Source organism: Bison bison, unplaced genomic scaffold (genome assembly GCF_000754665.1).
Source record: "Bison bison bison isolate TAMUID 2011002044 unplaced genomic scaffold, Bison_UMD1.0 scf7180017864197, whole genome shotgun sequence".
In the NCBI taxonomy this organism is placed as follows: Eukaryota; Metazoa; Chordata; class Mammalia; order Artiodactyla; family Bovidae; genus Bison; species Bison bison.
This window is the reverse complement of record NW_011494769.1, coordinates 1,366,933-1,385,036: the sequence shown is the minus strand read 5'-3', so window position 1 is coordinate 1,385,036 and position 18,104 is coordinate 1,366,933. Positions and strand designations below refer to the sequence as shown.

The 18,104-nt window shown below is 41.8% G+C and overlaps 1 protein-coding gene across 1 annotated transcript in view; it reads right to left on the bottom strand.

Annotated features, from left to right (window-relative positions):
- Window positions 1-17,352, bottom strand: part of LOC104991625 (formin-1-like) — a 42,567-nt gene extending 25,215 nt beyond the window's left edge. Inside the window, exons 1-3 of the mRNA XM_010844176.1 lie at window positions 17,305-17,352; window positions 16,698-16,778; window positions 1,866-1,930 (exon numbers count right to left, since the gene is read on the bottom strand). The gene's annotated coding sequence lies outside the window, so the exon portion shown is untranslated. The remainder of the gene's footprint in view (window positions 1-1,865; window positions 1,931-16,697; window positions 16,779-17,304) is intronic.
- Between the last annotated feature and the right edge of the window lie 752 nt (window positions 17,353-18,104).

Genomic DNA, 18,104 nt, shown 5'->3' with positions numbered 1-18,104 from the left:
CCTGCACCGGGGCTCAAATCCGTTTAGCCTCCTCTGTCAGAATGTTTAGCGTAATCCCAATGGTATCCATGAACCCAGACTTCAGATGTCCTTGGGCTCCTTGCCTCATCTGTCTGAGGGTCAAAGCATCCCTTCCTTAGCATAACTTTAGGACGCATATGAACTTGGTTCAAATTCCAGCTCTTCCACCCAGCATGGCAACCTTAGCTATGTCATCTCTATGAACTTCAATTTCTTGTCCCTAAAATACAGGTACTAATGACACCTGATAGACCTATCAGCAGTGAGAACTGGGTGTCTGATACTTAGCAGGGACTATAAAAGTAATAGCTATTATTTTGTGTTCCAGACCCATGTTATCCAGGAAAAGACTCCCAACACACACTGCCTCTGATGGCCAATTGACCTTCTGTGACTTATTTTTCCTGTTTGATCAAAAGCTCCCTAAGGGAAAAGACTGTCATCATCACCATCTCTGTATTCCCTATAGCATACGACTGCAAGATGGCAGACATTCAGTCAACAGTAGACTAAAGCATCATTATCTGAAAACACAGGTCCAAACTATGTCTCTGCCTAGAAATTCAAGCATATTATTTTTCTAGCCATAATTAATGATCAACGATGGCTTGAGTTTTACTTTCCATCAAACACAACATTTAAAATGGACCCAAAAAATCATTAAAAGGAACAAAATTGGCTTTCCATCATTAAAATGTATATCAAGGAGAGAAAAATATGAAAAATGCAAAAAGTCAAATTAGAGAGTAAAAGATTCGTTAGGACCAAAATTTCCATTAAAGATCAAAGTGATAGTAGGAAATATAAAAAATGAAGAAAAGAAAAATTGTTTTTAAATGCTCCAAGATTTTAAACAAAGGGGAAAATGTATTTATGAAACCTTGACTAGTGCCTGAGAGAAAAATGAAAGGTGTGATTTCAGAATTTCACCACAAACCATATATAGATGCCATATGGTTTATATATATATATGTATATATATACATACAGTATATATATTGTTGTTGCTCCCTTTGCACGAAATTTTCTGGAATCTTTGTGACTCAGTCTCTGGCTGTCTTCAGGCATCTGCTCAAATGACACCTCATGAAAAGGCTTCCTAGGTTATTTGACATGAAAAAGTGCCCACGGCCAATGTCACTCTCCAGTCCTCACCCGAATGCCTCTGTCCCATGGAACTTACCATCTGCCACATTACATATTCATCACTCAGTCTCTCCCTACACAGTCACATGTATACTAATTAAATAATTTTCTATTAAAGAAAAAAAAAAAAAAAAGAAGAAGAAGATAACTACTATGAAAAGAGGAGCTTTGTTGCTGGTTATGCCCTGTCCTTGAGCAACTGACTAGAAAACCATGGGTACTCAATAACAGTCTGTCCAGTGAGTAGTCTCTTTATTAATACAAATATTAATAACTATTGCATGTGAAGCATTTAAAAACAGTGCCTGGCACATAGTGGGCCCAGTTAGCCATTGATAGTGAGAGCAGGAGTTGCAGCAGTTCTCTCGGACGATTTAGTAACAAACACCTTCTGCCTCTGGGGACTACAAAAAGTTGGAAGATTAAGCTAAGGGGATGGGGGAAGCAGCTTTGAAGTCTCAGCACGGAGCTATTAACTCTGTTGAGGGTGCGCTTCGGAACGCTCAAAATGCTCAGCAGTACAGCGTGCTCAGAAAGCTAGTTTTAGTGGGATTGGGGGCCTATCTGTATAGGCTGGAAAGCACAGCTGGAATCAGGAAGCTGGGGGTGAAGAGACGGCACAGAAGTCTGGGGACAGGCTGTGGCTTGATCATGAGCAGAGGTTCAAGGTGCAGCAATGACTGAGTCCCCCTTCTTACCTCTATCGACCTTCGCTTGGGCAGGCTCCAGGCTTTGAGATGTCAAAAACGTGATGCCACCCAGCCTGTGTAGGAAAAATAATCAAGGCTCACCTAAAGCAATTTGCACGTTAGGCAAGTGTGTGTACCCCTGTGTTGCCTGTATATTTAAGGAGGCCAATTCGAAGGGGCTTTCAGAAATAGGGATTCATTGTGCTGACCCTTTTGCTTCTAATGTGGGTCCAGGAAGAGATGCTCCTGCATCATTCATGAGACCATCGTAATCTCTTACCTGGATGACTACCCGGCACTGGGTGACCAACCAGGCAGGCTTGCCTTTAAATGGAGAATTTCCCAGATGCAGGCCTTTCTGTGATAAACCCAGCCAGGTTCCTGGGCAAACCTGCACCAGTTTGCCACCCTCCCACTGCAGTGCCTCCTGACTGGTCTGTGCTCACACTGCAACCAGAGCAACTTTTTCAAAATGAAATCTGACCTTGTCTCCTCAACCAGTCACACAATCAACACCCCCCAGTGGCAATCTCCCTTTTAAGACAAACTGCAGTCCTTAACATGCCTGGAGATGCCTATGTGATGGGGGTCCTGCCTATTTCTGCAGCGGCAGCTCATATCCTGCTGCAGCCATGGTTCCCTTCCAGTGGCTCACATGCTGCCCACTCCCTCCCGTTGTGGAGGCTCTGTGCATGCTGTTCCCTCTGCTCAGACCACGACCACCATCCTCTTTCACCCAGTTAATGCGTAATCATTTTTCATGTCGCGGTTCCATTACTGTCACTTGTTCTGAGAAGTCTTTCTTGACGTCTCTGAGCACACAAATCCCCTTCTCTCTGCCCTTCCGCTGTTGTATCCACTACTGTCCGTGCTTACCCGTATCCTCACCCACACCCTCTCAGCAGTCACTGACACACACCGAGAGCTTGTCACTGCCAACCCCTGTGCCTTTGTACCCGATAGCTTCTGTCTGTCCACAGAGCATCCTCCCTAGCATGTGGGCTGGCATGGAAGAGACCAGAGTGCTCGGAGAGAGACCAGGCTGACTTTGGGGGCCATGATATAAAGTCCAAATTTTATCCTTAGTCCAGTGGGAATGTATTTGAGAGTTTTAAGCAGAGGACAGACACGCTCTCATTACATTTTTAAAAGGTCACTTAGGCTGCTATATAGAAAACTGACTGTGAAAGGGCAGGCAAGGAAACACAGATAGACAGAAACCAGTTGGGAAGCTGGTGCCGTAGCCCATGTTATTTTTCTAGAATGGCTCATTGCAGAAGTGCAACTGAAAGCATAATAAAAAAGTGGCTATTTGTAGGCACAGCAGTTAGAGCTTTCACGTTTAGGGTCAGCTCCAGACTGGCAGCTTTTCTGAGAAGGCCCTCTGAAGTCTGTTTCATACAAGTTGGTTCTTGGGGAGAGGGATAAATTTTACTCTTTTTATGTATGAAGTAGGGATGAACACATAGCACATAACCTGATATGCAGTCTGTTCTATTAACATTTCATGGTGGCGGTGGGGACAGCAATTAGAGACAAGTCTAATGGAGAAAGACAATGAAAACAAGGGTGAGAAACACTCTTCTAGAATATCAGACAGGCGGCTATCCTTCTGAGGACCATCAAGCACTCTTAAGCTGGCCTGGGATGGCCCCTGGCCTCCTGGACCATTAGGCCTAAAAATGCCCCGTCAACTCACATTTCCTCAGAGAGGTACAGACACTGACTAATTCTCCCTGGGAAGATGGTCCAGTAAGATACGATGCTCTATTTGCTCTATCAGCCTTTCTAAACACAGATACTCCTGTTTGGATGCTCCCGAGACGTACAAGTGAAGGAAGTTTCCGGAGTTGAATAGGGGAATGCAAATACTCGGCAGGATCCCCAGTCCTGTTTCATGTTTTTCTTTCTGCTAAGACTCCATCTACCTCAGCCTGGATGAATGCTTATGCTGCCAGTACATTCCAAGCATGAGTGTCTCCTCCCCTGAAAATCCAGGGGGGAAAATGATTCCTTCCGTTGAACTTTCAGAGCACGCTGTAGACATAATATGAAATGCTACTCTTTCTTGAGCACCTGTGGCAAGTAATATGCTAAACATTTACCTGAATCATTTGATTTACTCTTGCCTATTTACCCTTAATCCTATTTCACAGATAGAAAACAGAGGCTTAAAGAATAGGAGAAGTAGACTTCTCTGGTGGTCCAGTGGTTAAGAATCCAGATTGCAGTGGAGGGGACACAGGTTGGATCCCTGGTCTGGGAAGATTCCATGTGCTTTGGGGCATCCAAGCCCACATGCTGCAACTACTGAAGCCCAAATACCTAGAGCCTGTGCTCGGCAACAAGAGTAAGCCACCACATGAGCTGAGAAGCCCAAGCACCACAATTAGAGAGTAGCCCCTGCTCACTGCAACTAGGGAAAGCCTGTGTGCAGCAACAAAGACCCAGAACAGCCATAAATAAATAAATAAAATGTTTTTTAAAAAAGAGGATGAGCCTGCTCTATGTCATAGAGCAACTGGATGACAGAGTGGAAATTCACCACCAAGAAGCCTCAACTGCTGGACTGTATCTACACTATTAAACCACTCATACCACTGAGCGGTGAGTGTGATCAGGAGTTCTAACCAGTAGTTCACGTGCCTCTTTCCTCTATGACTTCCAACATAAGTGACCAGGTGTCATGAAAATAGAACGAGTTCTACAATTAAATTCTGTTTTATAACTTTGGGATATTATTTCTGTGACTCAGCTTCCTCATCTACAAAATGGAGACAATAAATGCCTACCTAATATGTTTGGTGTCAAGACAAAATTAGATATAACTTATAACACACTTAACCACAGTTTCTGGCACATAAAGGCCCACTGAATTGAACAAATATTAATTGCAGGCCTAAGGAATACCAGGTGATTCCCTGGTGGTACTGGTGGTAAAGAATGCGACTGCCAACGCAGGAGAGGTTAAGAGACCAGGGTTTGATCCCTGGGTCGGGAAGATTTCCTGGAGAAGGAAATGGCAATCCTCTCCAGTATTCTTGTCTAGAGAATCCTATGGACAGAGGAGCCTGGCAGGCTACCATCCACTGGGTTGCAAAGAGTCAGACATGACTGAAGCAACTTAGCACAAGGAATACCAGGCCACATGATGGGCTCTGATGTTAAGAAATAATAGCAGTGCTCTCAGGCATCCAACACACTAGGACTTTAAAAACGCTTTGGTTGCTCTCACTTCTTGAGAGTAGGGACTATGAGCTCTCCAACCCTGAATTTTCAGCATTCCGCAATGCTTAGCATCAAATGGTACTCAACAACTTTTCAGTGATGAGTGATAATGGTTTACACACCTTTGGAGACCCTACGCATGGGGGATAATGAATGATGGTGCCAAGTCAGCGAATGTTGTTTATCAGACAGTTGATATAATAACTGAAAGTAAAGCACAAAGCTATCACTCCCAGAGGTTTATGCCTTCAATCATTTAAGCACAGAGCCACTACTAAGTAATCCTCAAAATACATCCCCATAGCAAAATTGAATATATAACCTGAACAATGCAGAAATTACAACACCTAAAAACATTCCAGAGGTGAGGAGGAGAAGAACTTTCAGAAGTGTTAACTTTCAAAAAAGGAAGTCAATTGATACTGTCTGAGGAAGAAAGCTCATAAAAACAATAATATAATTCATAACAAGGACTCCGGCTTCTTAATAGTTTTCATGATACTTCAGCCATAGAGAGATTTTTTAAAAAGAAATAATGTATCTTGAAAAGGGGTAAACTTATTTGAAGTTTGACTCTAGTTTCAATTCTGTTTATTTTAACTGCTTGAAAAAATTTTTTTAATTAATCATGTTTATTATACACATCTCTATTCAACTTTATAAAAGTATTTCTACCTAAATATCCATTCATGCTAATAGATAGATAGATGTCTGAAATGAAGTTCACTAAGTTTAATGATGGAAATTGTTAAGAGATAATTTTTTAAAAACTGTTATCTTCATAACTTTCTGCTTTATTTGAAATCTTGATAATCAACATATAGGATATTTTTAAAAGTGTGTTCCTTAAAATAAAGGGAGAGAAAATACCAAGGTTTAGTTCCATTTTTCCTGGTGGCAATATCAATCATTGTTATTTTCTTCTTTGTACCTTTTCTATTTTTTTACATTTCCAAAAATGAGTTTTAAAAGGGTTTTACAAGAGTCTGCATTCATGATTATATTTCTTTCAAGTTAGACTTTAAAATAGGTAGAAAGCATGTTTTTTACTTATGTTGGAAATGGTTATCTTTAAGATGACTTGAGAATCCAATTTGCAAAGCAGAAGAGGCTGGATTCTTTTGAATGCTCTTTATAAATGTAATCCACTTAAATAAACAGAGTAGAGAGCTAATGAATGGTTATGTATGTGTTTACGTTTTCAAAGGTTTTTACACGGAGAACACGAGATTATGAAAGAGATTATGCAAAGCTTCATGATGTCAGATTCTGTCTGGTGGAGTCTGTAAGACCAGGATTTCAAACTAAGTGGCTTTCCTTGTCCCTTCTTGTTTAAGACATGATTACTGAGTGTCAACATCTGCTTGCTATGTAAATGATAAACTAGAATAACCTAGTTCTTACCCTCTAGTTAAGAACAATAATCTAAAATACACAAAGGGTCTCAGAGTTGTGAAAGGGACTAGTTTCTGTGAGTGTTCTGGGGAGTGGTGGATAAAATATCTGTTTAGGTTTAATAGAATGTGCTCTGGTGACATTCTTTTCACTTATAAAGGTTTGGGAGAAGAGTTCGGATTCTGATTTATTCCTTAAAATAATTCAAAGAATCTACTCAGTTTCTTACAGTTTAGAAATTTAGAGACAGTGGAATTCGGTATTCCCTGGGTTTTGTATGATTATGTTAACATCACAGAGAGTTTTTTCAATTCAGTGAACCACCTGGCAGTGAAACCATTAATCATTGTCAATTCCATTTAGAGAAAATACATTTTTGTTGCCTTATTTTTTGAAAATGTCTTCCTTCAAAGACAGTTTGTAGCCAACAGGGTTTTTTGTTTTGTTTTGTTTTAATAAAGGAAGAAATTTTTCATAAAAACTGTATTTGCAAAGTGCTTTAAATCCTATTACATTCTGTCAAAATGTGTGTTGGCATTTTTCTAGTTGAGGAGTTAGTAATATTTATATGGAAAATGATGAAATCTAGAATTTAAAGTAAATTTAGAAGTTATCTGTTTCATCCCAGTTCTGGATTCTCTCTTTCATTGAACCTTTGTGAATGGACATCAAAGTTCAACTTGAACTCTTCTATGGCATATTGTTCTCTACCCCCCAAGGAAATCACAGAATGTCAGATAGCTCTAAATGTTAAAAACAACAACAAAAAAAATTCCCTTATTTCAAGTTAAAATCCATCTCCATTAATATCTCTTTATGGGGGCTTGTTCTTACTTCTGGAGCTGAAATGAGTAAATTCAACTTCTGTTCCATCCATTTGTCCTTTAAACACCTGAAAGACAGTCCTGTTTCCTAAGACATCTCATCCTGACTAAAACACCCTAGTCTCTTCAAGTCCTCAAATGCAAACGCTTTCATCCTTGAAACCCCAGTATACCATCTGACTGTCCCTCAGTGTGTCAAAGTTTCCACCACAAAGCCATGAGCACTGTTAAAAACGACTCCTCAAAAAAGGCCAAAACTTGTTCCAGGATTCCAAATACAATTCTTGCAATGGTCACTTTAAGTCATTAGATGGACACACACTAAATATCTAACTTCTGTCTTACTCTTTGCCTATTCTGAGTTTTAGTTTCCTTGTCACCATGTTTTTCTGCCTTTATAATTCTAAGGACAATTCTTAAATTACTCTTGGATGCAAGCAACTGAAACTAATTTTGGCTATGTTAACAAAAAGAGAAGCATATCCAAGTTCATGAAATTCATGGACAATTTCATGAAATCAGAAAAAGAGCAGGAAACCCAAGAGCAAGAAGAATAGGAAGCAGAGACTTCCAAAGGCCACTGGGACAGTGCTCAGGGGCTGTCCTTGGAGCACTCTCTGTGACTTGACTCTCTCACTCTTAGTCACTAACACCCTTCAACCCTAAACTCAAATTTTTGGGGAAGAGGCTGCAACTGGCCCAGCTTGGATCAGAATGCTATCCCTGATTTAAGTAGCCCTGTACAGGGGCAGGGTCTTATGTATATGAAGCCCATGCTTATATATACACTGGGGTTATTTTCAAAGAAGGGAAAATGAATGAGAACAAGACAGGTATACCAAATTACTGTGCTGCTAAAGGAATGTTCAGAGACACTAATCGATGTTTCTTTTCTCCTTGTATTTTTCCCTTTTGTTTGACCCCCAATAAGGCAGGTGTCAGAAGTGGGATTCACTGCATCAGAAGAGGCATGTGGCATTGAGAAAAAAGAGAATAGCCTGAGAATATTTCTGGGGTTTTGTTTCCCAAAATCCCAAACACTTAGAAGAACACTAGGAATTGCTTGAAGGAGGTAAGAAGGAATAAGATTAATGGACACGGAGAATCTTGAAGAAACATGGAATATTAGTTCCCAGGGCTGTTGGGAAAGGAGAGAGGTAGCTTGATGGATTCTGGAGGAAGAGGGGCCAGGCCCTGCTTCCTGTCAGGGTCCCTAAGGAGGCCACATGCCCCTGACCTGTGTGTGGTAGACCTAGGCAGAAAGAATCATAGGAAATGTCACCAAAATAATTCTGTGGACTAAAGATGACCTGAGCATCAGCCCCTGAGAGAGCCACAGGAGCAACAACACGGAGTGCTGCAGTGTAAACTGTGTGATCAGATGCCTCAGTGACCAGAGGGTCCCTTCTCCCCACGCTGCTCCACTGTGTCAGCTTCCTGGAGCCTTGCCATAGCTCTGGGATTATGTGTCTATGACCCTAAGGAGGACTGAGAATAAGTTTTTCATAAGACTTTCTTCCTCCCAGAAGGAAGAGGCTTGAAACAGACATGAACATGGTTTGAAAAAAAAAAATAATAAAGAGATGAGATATTTTTATATACTTGTCCCTGTAGATGGAGACTCTCATCTGCTCACTTGAAAGGAAAAGACAGGAGCAAAATGAGAATTGAGTAGCTCTGCTTCTTCTCTCTCTGTGAACTCTGACCTCATTCAAGCAGCAGCATCTATACATCATGCACTGATTGCACTGTTAAAAACCTTCTCTTATAAAAACTGCCTTAGCAACTTTTTTTCAAATCTTCTTGTTCATGACCTTGGTTTTCCTGATGCTATTCTCCTGGGTCCATGCCATACTTCTATATGTGTCATCTTAGACAACATACCCCTTCTCTCCTCTTCTGTGAATTTCTTCCTTCTCAGATGCGAATTGAGCACAAGCTCCTAGCAACCACTTGGGAGTCTTCAGCTATCTCCCCTTTTCGTTTTGTCATTTGCCCAGTTTTTGACTGTGATATCAGAATTTCGTTTATCTTTTTTATAATTTTTAATTTATTTTGATAAGAACACAATGAGCAATCTACCTTCTTAAATTAAGTGCACAGTACAGTATTATTGATTATAGATACAGAATTCTGCTTTTCTTAACTAATTCTGCCTTAGTTAAGATAGTAAATCCTGCTGTCAGTGCTGCAATTTAGCAGCGATTGCTGTATGATTTAATTCAATACAACATTTTTAAAAAGACCAAGCCCCCAAAACAGAGGCTGAGAGTTGACTGTCTTCTCATTTTTGTGGTTGGCAGCTGTCTCTTCCTGAAGAGAGGTTGAGTGATGTAATGAAGAAAGCCCAGGGAGTCTGCTGACCTGGATCTATTCTTGGCTGTGCGACTGACCATGAGTGACCTTGACCAAGTCACTTTTTATCTCCCTATCTCAGTTTTCTCCATTGTACAACTAGAAAAATATCTTGTCACTTGCCTAGAGAACAACCTGGGTACAAGATTTATAAAGGAGACAGAACATGTTGTTTTTTTTTCAATCTGTCATCTTTATGACACTAAGGTATCATGGAGTTTTGGGTCTTCAAATCATCATGAAAAGTAAAGTTAACCTTTGTTTTCAGAGCTTTAAAGAAATCAGAACCAGCTTAAGACAGATTAGAAAGTGACCTTAACACAAGGATGATATCCCCTATTATATGAGATGTGCTCCCTTCATATTTATTTGAGGGGTGGTAGGTAGGAAAGAGTGGTTTCAGAAGCCCAGCTGATCTCCTGTAGTGGAAGGCAGAAGATGCTACAGCAGAGACAGAGATAAAGGGAGACAAGGACGTTGGCAAATGGGGACAGGATGGATGCCAGTTCTGCAGATGAATTCTGTTTTCTGCAGACTTGTGGGCTTTTAACAAAATTATTTGCAAAGCTTTTTGAATATGAACTAGGCTTAGAAAATTTTCTAAAGTGGCTGCTTTATCTAAAAAGAGAAGGAAAAAATAATTTTAATGCCTAAAAACAGCAACTGCTTTTTACTGAATCCATACCCAGAAACTACACTATATTTATGGTTTGTTCTGCTTTGAAAGTTAAAAAAAATTAAAGCTAGGAATGTTCTCTGTGGCTTAGAAGACACAGACAGAAGGTAGAATGCAAGTCCAGCAAGTAGGGTAAATACTACCCTGTTCCATTAATAGCCATATCCTTCAAAAGTATGGTAACCTCTCCTAACCCTGATTTGCTCCTGTATACACAGAAGTATAGCACACTTACCTACTGCCCAGAGGTAACCAAGGAAAGGAATTTAAATGCCCTGTATTAAGCACAGGATGGGCACAGAGGAACACACACTCATACTCACTGCCTGCTCTTGGAAAAGACTTTGATGATATTTTTCCCAGAACAGAGCATCAGCAAGCTATATGACCTCCATGGTATAATGGTGAGATATTGGCTTTATGAGTACTCACAAATCTAAGATCATAGGGATGAGCTTTCAATCAGTCAGTAGATCAGTGTGACAATGTACCCTCTGAAAAAGGTTGACAAAGATTTTATTTGTGTCTCCCAGGGACTGAACACATTCAACATAACTACATTTGCCCTATAAGAACAAGATTATGCAACACTAAGAGAGCACTTGTCATTCCACAATATGTTGCCCACTCTAGCTCAGCAATCTTTACAGCACTGAAGAGCAGAAAACCAGAACGTAAGACTCAAGAGAATCCAGAACACTGCAAAGAGCTCTCGGGGAGCAGGAGGTAGCTCTGTGATCCTCTATGTGCTGCTCTGAAGGGTTTTCTCTTGGCCACAGGTGATGCTGCTCTTTCAGAGAATCTCACTGGATCATTTGTGCAAATGTCCACGTTTGGGAAACTGTGGTTTACCAAAACTACCATGATCAGTGGACCATGGGGGTGAGCTTCTCCTGAGAAGTAGACACAGTCTCCTCTCTCTGAAACATACATGTTTTTCCTACCATGTTTCACAGAGGAAATCACTGAAGAAACCATCTTAGCCTGGATGAGTGTGAACAGACACTCATATGGGCAAAAACAGAACAACCAAAAAAAAAGAAAAGAGAGACAGAGAAAGAGGAAAAAAATCAACAAAAACAAGGCAACCATAGCTAAAGAAGATCAGCCATGTCCTTCTCTGTTGGTTGGATTTTTAAATACTAGTCTGCAGGACATCTTGAGTTCTTTGTGCTTCTTTCACAAATATGTGCTAGAGAGCTCCTACTGGGATGGCAGTACTAATACCTTGACAGAATTGTGGTGCCTGAGAAGACTCTTGAGAGTCTCCTGGACTGCAAGGAGATCAAACCAGTCAATCCTAAAGGAAATCAACTCTGAATATTCATTGGAATGACTGATGCTGAAGCTGAAGCTCCAATCCTTTGGCCACCTGATGCGAAGAGCCAACTCATTGGAAAAGACTCTGATGCTGGGAAAGGTTGAGGGCAGGAGGAGAAGAAGGTGACAGAGGATGAGATGGGTGGATGGCATCACTGACTCAATGAACATGAGTTTGAGTAAAATCCAAGGGAAGCCTGGTGTGCTACAATCCATGGGATGGCAGAGTTGGATACAACTTGGCAACAAAACCACAACAACAACAAGCACCATAATGTGTCTCCTGCCCTGCACTCACAGCCTTATCTACCACCTGCCCCTTGGTCAGCCTTCTGACTGCATTTGCTGCTCATCCTTTAATGCCTACATTCTGATGACCCACATAAATATTAAAAAGTCCTACCTACCAATCTTCATTCTGATTGCTGGATAAGGTGCTCAGAAAATTCCCTGGAACACACCATGCCATCACCAGGGAGGCAGAAACTGCAAACCAGGAAATTCATCAAGTTGCCACTGCCTGTCCTTGCTCTACCATTCAAGGATGCTTCAAGTCCAGTATCTGGAAATCTTTTTGACCCAACTGCCCTCTGGACTCAAAAATTGGGTTTAGAGTTTGTTCTAACCATTAATCTTTGTTTTCTTGTTTCCAATGAAATGCCCCTTATTAAGTGGAGCATTTATCACACCGTATAGAGGCCTAATTCAGGGGGTCACCTTACTCCCACCTACTCTACCACCTCCTGAAATAAGACACAACTGTTAACTGAACTGACCTGTTTCAGGACTGAGAGAATGACTCAGTGAACCAGGGAAATGCTTTAAATCTGTCCTTTTCTTCTTTCTCATAGATTGTTCCAATCTGTGTTGTTATTTTTGTTTTCTCTCTCCCTTTGTGCATCTCTAATCTCACAAACCCTAAGCAAAATCTCCTACAGCTACCAGCTCAATTTTTATATATAAAACCTCTTCAGAAAAAAAGAAAGGAAGTGTTAAAGGGCAGAATGAGGGGTACCAGAATATGCTACTGCAAAATATACCTCTTTGGCATATGGATTATTTTGAGTTAAATACCACTGAATAAAAATAAATAAATACCACTGAGCACCAGCAGATGCAGGAAAACTCTGAAACCAATGCACATGTTTTCCTTTTATAAGGAAATTTACATTTATAAAAGAAATTTCTATTTGAAAAAGGTGTTTCCTTCTCTCACACACTAGAGAGGACTCAAAAAATTTTTTTTTCAATATTCATTTGATTAGTTGTAACAAATGTACCATAGTGATGTAAGTAATCTAAGATGTTACTAATATGGGAAACTGAGTGGGGCCTATGGGAACTCTCTGTATTACCTTTATAATTTTTCTGTAAATCTCAAATTGTTTCCAAATAAAAAGTTTATTTTTAAAACAATGCTCCAGTTAAATCATCCCTAAGGCCATTACTGTCTGCAGTTGTTATTTAGTCGTGCCTGACTCTCTGCAACCCTATGGACTGTAACCTGCCAGACTCCACTGTCCATGGAACTTCCCAGGCAAGAATACTGGAATGGGTTGCCATTTCCTTCTCCAGAGAACTCAACTATTATCAATGGAGAAATAATAGACTGAAATCTGCATAACCTAATTAAACAACCCTTGTTTACCATAACTTTACCAGGTTACTTTCTCATAACTTGCCTCACTCACCCAGAAGCCCCAAATTCCTTTTCCTTTCACTTAAAATGATCATAAGCCCAGGTTCTAACTGCCCCTTGGGGTAACTCATGTCTGAGTCTTCCCACATGTAAGCTCCACACACATCCTAATAAACTTCTGTTTGTTTTTCTCTTGTCAAAAAAAAAAAAAAATCTATCTCCCTCCAAAACATTACCCCCAATAATCTGTGACTCAGAAGACCAAGGTAAAATGCATTTAATTGGAAAGATGTTGGTCCTCAACAATGATCTGACAGTTTATAAAGGAGAAACAGATACAGCCCTAATAAGATGGAACACAATACAGGTCAGTTTCAATTAAAGTAAGGATACAGATGAATTGGTTTAAAAAAACAAAAACAAAAAACCTCGCCAATAGCCTGCTTTCTGCAGAGGTGAATTACAGAGGACATTTCAGGAAAGCAGAGTTGAAGTGGCCTAAAGGAAGACCAACTCTCTGGCCTACCCTAGCCTCATACAAAACTATGGTATTAGGTGTTCAAAATCTAAAAAAATATAGAAATAAAGATTGTTCAGGGACTCATTATACAGCTAGCCAGAGAACTTGAGACACCTAAGTGGGAGGGAATAGTCCATTTCCCAGAGGCTTGCTTTCATATGTTGACAAGGAAAGGAAGTTCTCAGCCTCCTTTCCATCTTTCCACTCTAGTAGTTATATTACAGGGCATACAGACGACTGCTTCGTTAGCACTTCTACACAGACACTAAACACAGGGGTGTTTCAATTCCCTGCCATGGCCAGCCTGTTGGTGCAAGCTCATATTTGCTCCGTAAGGATACAATTCCCATGGTTTAGCATCTTTACAAGATCAAGCAAATCAGATTAATGGCTATAACTTCAACAACCCACAGGCTGGGACCTGCTGAGAACAAAGGTGATTTTTAACACAGTGCGTCTAAAAATAATGCTCCTGTTAAACAAAGTCCCAGCAAGAAATTATGAGTAATCCCCAAACATGATCTATCAACAGTAGAATCACTGTATAGTATTAAATATCTCTGATAAATTTTCACAATTATACGCATCAGGTTTTAATAAGAAAACCATTAAGGGCAAGATCATCTAAAATGCCACTGCCTGGGATGACAGGCATGAGTCCAAAGCTTTAACATAAAATGATTTTGAATCGGCACACGGGAGGCAGGAGAGGAGTGTTTCTGAATCCTCTATCAAGGATGTTTACCTTCATCACATCAAGCTCTAGTCTGTTCCCATCCTGTCCAACCCTCCTATTTTGGGGACAGCTCTACAAATTTCTACAAATGTCTAGAGAGTAAAGAAGCCGATACACCCCCAGCCAATCATAGGTAGGACCCAAAGGACCCCATCCTCTTAGCCAAGACCTTCATTCTAAACAGTTAAGTCCGTTACCAAGGACTGATGAATAACAGTTCTTCCGTGTGGATTCACTATGGAAATAAGGAGAAGGGATTATCCTCAGGTTACAGAGCGAGATGGATGTGAATGTAGACATTATGAAGGCACTGAGAAGACAAGGCCTCTGATAGGAAGGAATAAAGCCAAGACAGAAATAAGGGCAGAAATAAAAGAATTCAAAGGTATAAAGAAACAGAAAGCAAACTAGCAACCAGAAAAGCATTCGAATCTCAGAAGCTGGGGGTAGACCAACTTCCTCACCACAACATTAGAGTCTGGTCATGGCTCAGTTATATTAGCCACAGTGTTCATTTTTGCTTACAATTCTTTCTAGCTGGGTTTCCATCCTATACAACAGAAAATACCCTAATGAATATTGATAATATACTCTAAATTTCAAAGTATCCCCAAGAGCAGTTAAAACTGTTAACTTCTCCTTCTACATAAGAAAACTAAACCACAAAGATGTTCATGTTTCCTACATGAACAAAGAAAAACACATTAGAGAATAAAAGTACTGTAAAATACAAATTCTTCCATGCTGGCAAGTTAGAATTTCTTCTATTCCCAGGGGCATTTTTGAAGTAGTTTTGCTTCTTCTGGGCAGAAGCCAATATACTCACTAGTGATTCTGTGAAAAGCACAATTTACCAAGTCAGTGCACTGAACACCCTGGGGAGAATGAGCAACCTAGGATAGGCCCAGAGGTCCAAAAACCTTCTCTAAAGCTACATCTCTAATGTGTCTTAACAGAGCTTGCCAAGCATCTGCTCAGGTGGTGAGAGAAATATCTGTCCAAACACATGCCACTTCTCTAAGAGTCTTATGAGGAGCCTGAAGAGTGCCATCCCCCACTGGGATCATCTCTGAGACCAAAAAAGGAGGGAGAAAGACAATGGGGTAAAAATATACTTTTTAGGGACAGAACACTGGCCTTTATTATCCTTATTGGTAAGTATTATTGATAAAAGTTACATTCATTCTTCACTCAAAATGTTTCAGGAACTACTGAGCATTTTAACAACAGCCCCTATGAGGCAGGTAATATTATCCTCATTTTATAGACAAGAAGCTAAAATTCAAAAGGATAGTGACTTGCCAAAACCCACTCAACTAGCAAGTGGTTGAATCAGGACATGAACCCATGTGACAGGTCTCTAAGTTTAACCATTGTGATGTACTGCCTTCCGACTTTTATCCATTGTTTTCCTCCAGTGATGACCCTCCGCTCCTTTGTTCCTGCAGATATCTAAAGGAGCTTAATTCATGGGTCCTACTGCACTATAAACACAGGTGAGAAAAACAAGACTAATGATTATATATGGCTGACCAAGACGATCTAGGGCTTTCATAATACTTTTAAGGCGCTGTCTTCCATAATGAGTTAATCTGATATGCAACCCTTAGCTTTGCTGTCTTTCCTCCTAATGGTTAAGAAGCATGAGAGCCAAGTGATCTTGGGGTTAGCCCTAAGAACAGCTGAGCAATGATTGTTGAAAACCAAAGGTGTGCCCATAACATAAATCTCTCCCCAGGAGCTTCAATGCCCAAGAAGACACAGCACATGATGGCACATACCCCATACAGAGCCACTGCAGAAGAAAGTCAGATGCTAAGCTACTTGACCTGGTCCTCCTAAGGGATCTGAGCATTCACCTCTCCATGACTGAAGCCCCCATACTGCACAGGCCTATATCACTGGCCTACAGTGATTCAGCCCATCAAGAATGTATGAATGCCAGTGCCAATGTCAAATTCTCCAGGAGCCAGCAAGCAGTAGTGTGAATGATTAAAACAAAGGGTTTTCAACAACCCAAAGTGGGGATAAAGAAACTCCTCCCATTCAACCCCGTTCCCAGCTACTTGTCCTTGAGTTAAAGGAGTACTTGGCTCTGGCCTCAGGTGGGGCAAGCTCATTGCTTATTATTTGGGGGTCAACACTTACATGCCTGAACAGAGTCTGCTTTTGCAGAACTTGAAGAGCTCTGATGGAGGAAGAGAAATGTTGATGGCGGTGGTCGTGGTGCTGTTGATGATGATGATGATAATGAAAGAAGAAAATACTGATAGTGAATGCCACCTATAAATATAAGCACAAAGCAGCAACAGATAGCCTTCTAGTCACTCCCAGTCAAAACCAGGAAGCAACTTCCATCCCCAAACCAGCCCCATTTTAAGTACTCCCCCTCAGAACTAAACACACCCAGCTTCAAAATACAGCGCTGCATCGCTCCCTCCCCCACCCGCCCTTCCACCCTTCCTGTGCCAAGGTGAGAATGAGACTGCGCTGGCAGGTCGAGAGGGCTTGGAGTTAACAGACAGTTCTGTAATGAGGAGCGTTAGGAAGACCCGGGTGGAGGACCCAACAACGCACTTTGGAACCTCTTAGTTGCGGAGCTGGAAGAATGGACGCAGTAGGGAAGAAAGATAAGGTAACCAGGCAAAACAGATTTGACGCCTCTTTCCTAGAGCCCTACGGAACAGGCAACCTTTGGTCGGGAAGGAGAAGAGGCGAGGCAGACCGCCAGCAGGACGGACAAGGCTCTCTTTACCTGACCAGGTGCAGCAGCCGTAGCCGCAGCGAGGATGCTGCGCTTGAGTCCGAGAGCTAGAGCCTGAAGCTGCCGCTGCGCCGGCCTCCGTCGAGGCCCCGCCCCAGCCCCACCCCCAAACGTGAGGCCCCGCCTCCCTAGCACGCGCTCGCCCGACGGGCTGTTTGGGGGAGGTAATCTACGGACTGATCGGCAGGGCTGATGACCAATGGAAACGCTTAGCGGCTCCTGGGAGGGCGGATAGCAAGGCGGGGTGGAAGGCGACGGCGCCCAATCAGGAGCAGAGCGGCAAGATTATTGGGCAACGCATATCCAAGCTGCTGGGTAGGAGATGATGGTCTCAAGGCGAGATCTAAGGTAGACCGCAAGGGCAACAGCCAATCCCTGGCCCCGTGCCCCCAGCTTGCCTGCTCTGGGTTGCCTCTCAGATGCACGCCCTAGACTGATTCGAAGCAATGCCGGGAAGGGAGCGGGTCCATGGCAACCACGGTTTCTGAGATTCCCACGCCTCGGAGACCCCACAAGGCTCTGCTGCTCCAGTGATCAGGTCAATGGCCACTGCCCTTGCAACCCTAGCAACCCCAGATCATTAGTAGTGCTGCTGCTGCTGCTGCTGCTAAGCCGCTTCAGTCGTGTCCGACTCTGTGCGACCCCATAGATGGCAGCCCCCTAGGCTCTTCTGTCCCTGGGATTCTCCAGCAAGAATACTGAAGTGGGTTGCCATTTCCTTCTCCAATGCATGAAAGTGGAAAGTGAAAGTGAAGTCGCTCAGTCGTGCCCGACTCTTAGCGACCCCATGG